Raw genomic sequence first — 3,990 nt, 5'->3', positions numbered from 1 at the left:
GCCACACTTTGTAAGTCTTTTGAGCTGCTTATCAGCCTCTTTTTGTTAGTGATGAGCAAATGAAGCTTTTCTGAGGCACTGAAGCTTGCTTTGAAAAAGGGTTCATTACTCAAAGCTTTCCAACACAGTTCTTTTTGGCTCTATCCTGTGGCCAAAAGTGTTGTGAGAAGCTGCTTGAAACAACACAAAGTGAAGCACTTCATCGCGAAGGAGTTGACAGCTTTTTAATTAATGCTATTTCTGTTTGTTGTCATTGTGTTGTTTGAATAGATTTTCTTTTTTTTTTTGTTTGTGGGTGATAAATTTAAATTGTCTGTCTTATTTCAAATTTAAGATCTTAATTCATTGTTCATTTAAAAACAAAATTAATTCCACACAAAAAATCACAAATAATATGAGACAGAAAGCAGAAGAAAACTAACTTCACATTATCTGCCCTTTTTTTTTCTCTCCAAAAAATAAAATATAGGCTACTAGATTATTTCGCACATTCTTAAACCCAATAAATACAATAATTGAATTTCAACTCATCTTAAGATTTTCACAATCTTGATATTTCTCTGAGAATATTACCATATATTTAAAATATATACTGTGTGTGACTGCTTGTCTGTGATTTTCTAATTACTTCATCCAGGATCAACAAAATCCGCTCTGAGAGACTCTTCAGATTTACTTTAAGTCAGATGTTTCATATCTAAATTTTAGGCCCAGCTTTGAGACTATTTTTTTTTACAATTAATTCTTCACAATATTAATAGTATTTTATAGAAATCTGATAAATACAGACACAGGTCTTTTTAAGCAGGTGGGACGTTCAAAACTTTTCCACTGAACCTTACAATGTTCAAACAATTTCTTTATTAAATAGAGTCCACACAGTTGATCAGTTTCATGTAATGCTCACTGCAGCCCGTCCCCCTGAGGACAGGGCATCGTCACCATTGAGGTTTTGTTTTTAATGAAAAGCTTCACCTGTGCAACAAGTGAAACTCTGCTCTGGGACGTGTCTCGCGCTCTCGTTGCTTTCTTTTTAATGATGAGCCAAGCCGTGCGCAGTTGTGTGTCGGTCCGACTGTGTGTGTGTGTGTGTGTGTGCGTGCATGCGTGCATGCATGCTCGCGCGCTCACAGCAAAGGTTCTTTGTGGGTTTGTGTGTGTTTTAGACCAAACTTCCACTGGCTGGCTCAGGCTTATAAACCACACGACAAACTAAACACATACGTTTGTTTGCCTCTGTGTCTCACAATAAGTCCTTCACTGGTTTGTTATATTTTGCGCATTTGCCAAAACACACCACGAATCCAGCCAATGATTCATTTCCTCATGAACCTTTGAATCAGGTACCAAAGCAGTGACGTAAGTTCACCACTTTTGAAGCTTCAGACGTCACTGATCATGGGACTTTTACCAAACAAATCAAGCTCCGACATAGTGCTTCTGAAACAGTGTTGTTTTTTCAATACATGCGCCAAAGCTTCAGCTTCAAACTGCCCATCACTACTTTTTGTTATTAAAAACCTTTTTTTGAATACTTTGAGTTGTCTGTGCCCTGGGTTACCTTTTTAAGTCTGGATCGTGTCAGTAGCTGATTAACGTTTGGGGTCAACTCAGTTCAAGATGACTGCCACAGCTAACTAAACTTGAAAAAGAAAACACAAACTGTGCAATAGCTTATTAGTTTTACAGATATGGACAACAATTTTRGTGTGGTCCAGCCATTCATTTATATGACAGCAGCCTCCCTGTTCTCTTTCAAATTGTAGGCATCTGAATCCTATTTGGGGAAATCCTTGCAAATGTGTGAAACTGCACATGCACACAGGTGGCTGCAGCCAAAGGTTTTGCTGCACTAAAAATATTTACAATAACTGCCAAAGGGGAAGGTACAGTTTCTGTGCTAACTCTGTTCTGATTGGTGTCTTTGTTAATGTTTAGTTCTAGTTGTATGTCTTCATTCCTGCCAGTAAATTATTAACAAACTCACCCTTTTTCAGCACGTAGGAGCAAAACCAACAACTTCCTGAGATCCAAAGGAGCTTTAGCGTATTCACCAGTTTGGATGCAACTGTGATTATTCTGACACTGCATGCATAATACATGCACTGAACTAGGCACTGGGGTTGCCAGATAAACATAAAAATATATTTTCCCCCTGCTTTTCTGTGCCCATGTTCACCAAGCAAAACACCCACCTCAGCTTACAACAGCCTCACTCAGCACGGGGCAGTTTGGGTCACAAACAGGTCCCAAGAATGGTGCCACAGCAATAAATATAATCCACCTGTAAACAGGCAAATAGAGATGGAGATGACAGGTTGCTGGTGATCAGCTCCTCATCTGAAGTGYGTCTCTTTTTTATTGACTTACAATAATATTAAAAATCAGTGTAATACATTTTTCTTTTGTCTCTGTATGCTTCAGCATTATGTGAATTAAAAGGGCATTCATGCATTATCACCTTTACACAAGTGATAATGGGCCACTATGGGTAGATGGTTCATTATTATGACTATTCCATTGTTTTAAAGTGTAGGCTACCTGTAACTGCCCAATAAACCACTTGACCAAAAGTCTAAGAATAAGCTCATATAGAAAAGAGATTTATCTTTTTTGAAACCCTTAAAATAATATAAAGTTACACAGAAAACAGCAGGTTACAGTTTTAAAACTTTACATCCAAGCAACAAACCTTAAAACTGGGCCCCACGATGTAGGAAAAACAAGGACACACACACACACACACACACATTCTAGAAAACAGTATAAGCGGCATGTTTGGTTGAAGGTCAGAAGACAGATCCTCTTTCACTGAGTCTACATTCTTGCAAAGCTGACTGACTTGATGTAGTGAGTCAGTCAGTGACAGGTGGGATTTTTAGAGCTCATCATGTGTAACTGTATTTCTTTTACTGATTGACAGCTTCTTCTCACATCGCTGATGTGGCCGTTGGGCTGAAATCTTGTTTTTAACTCATCAAGAATTGATTTTTCTCTGCAGACATATTCTACAGCTCTGCACCAAAACCTTGTCATTGTAGAGGAGGGCAGAAAAAAACACATTTCTGAAATCAAGGATAAGTAAGCATGACACTGGCAGGCTTAATTCTTACTTTCTTTCATTTTTGGGGGGTCAGTAAAAAATAAAACTTGCTGAGTCTTGTCCGTCTGTCTGTCTGTCTGTCCGTCCGTCCGTCTGTCTAAATAAAGATCCATCTGCAGGACAAAAAAGCAAGCTGACACTTCTCACCTGAAAAAAAAATGGTGAGAACAAGCTCAGATTGTTTCGCATGAAGGTCCAAATGTCTCCTGAGACACTTTTATTTATTTTTGTAGAAACATGTAATCTCAGAAACTCCCATGAGGGAAACCTTATGAAGTCATACAAGACAGATTCAAGCAGCCACAGAATTCTGTAGGCAGAGTGTGAATTATACAGCAACAATAGACGGGGTTCAGATTTTTTTCTTTCTCACGTAAAGGCTTTCTCATCCAACACAAACTTTTTTTTTTAGCATTTTCTCCTGTTTAATGTAATGTCTGCTACTTTTTCTGTAGACAGAAATGTCAGGACGATTGTCTTTTGAGTTGTCCTGTATTTGTTACCTTTGATTTCTTACATTGTTTTTCTGTGTGTTTTAACATTTTTGTCCTAGTGTCCCTCGTGCCATCAGTTCACATTTCCAAAGTGTCAGACACGTCACACAATCAAATACCAAAACTCGAAAAGGAAAACTGAAAAAGTTCATTAAGTAAGAAAAAAAAACCTCCCTGCAGACTTTGTATCTGTTTGACATGCAGCTGATATTAATGTGTTTAGACAGGAACCCAGGACAGGAGGTTCAACTAACGGCCGACAGTGGGGGAGGTTCATGTAGCAAAAAGGTTGTGACTTGCTGAATATGGACTTATCAGGAAAAAAAATGGTACCACTTCACAATAAGGCTCCCCTTATAGATGGCTTATAAATAGTTTATCCATCCATCCATC

The sequence above is a fragment of the Austrofundulus limnaeus genome, unplaced genomic scaffold (assembly GCF_001266775.1).
Source record: "Austrofundulus limnaeus strain Quisiro unplaced genomic scaffold, Austrofundulus_limnaeus-1.0 Scaffold58, whole genome shotgun sequence".
In the NCBI taxonomy this organism is placed as follows: Eukaryota; Metazoa; Chordata; class Actinopteri; order Cyprinodontiformes; family Rivulidae; genus Austrofundulus; species Austrofundulus limnaeus.
This window is presented reverse-complemented; position numbering follows the sequence as displayed.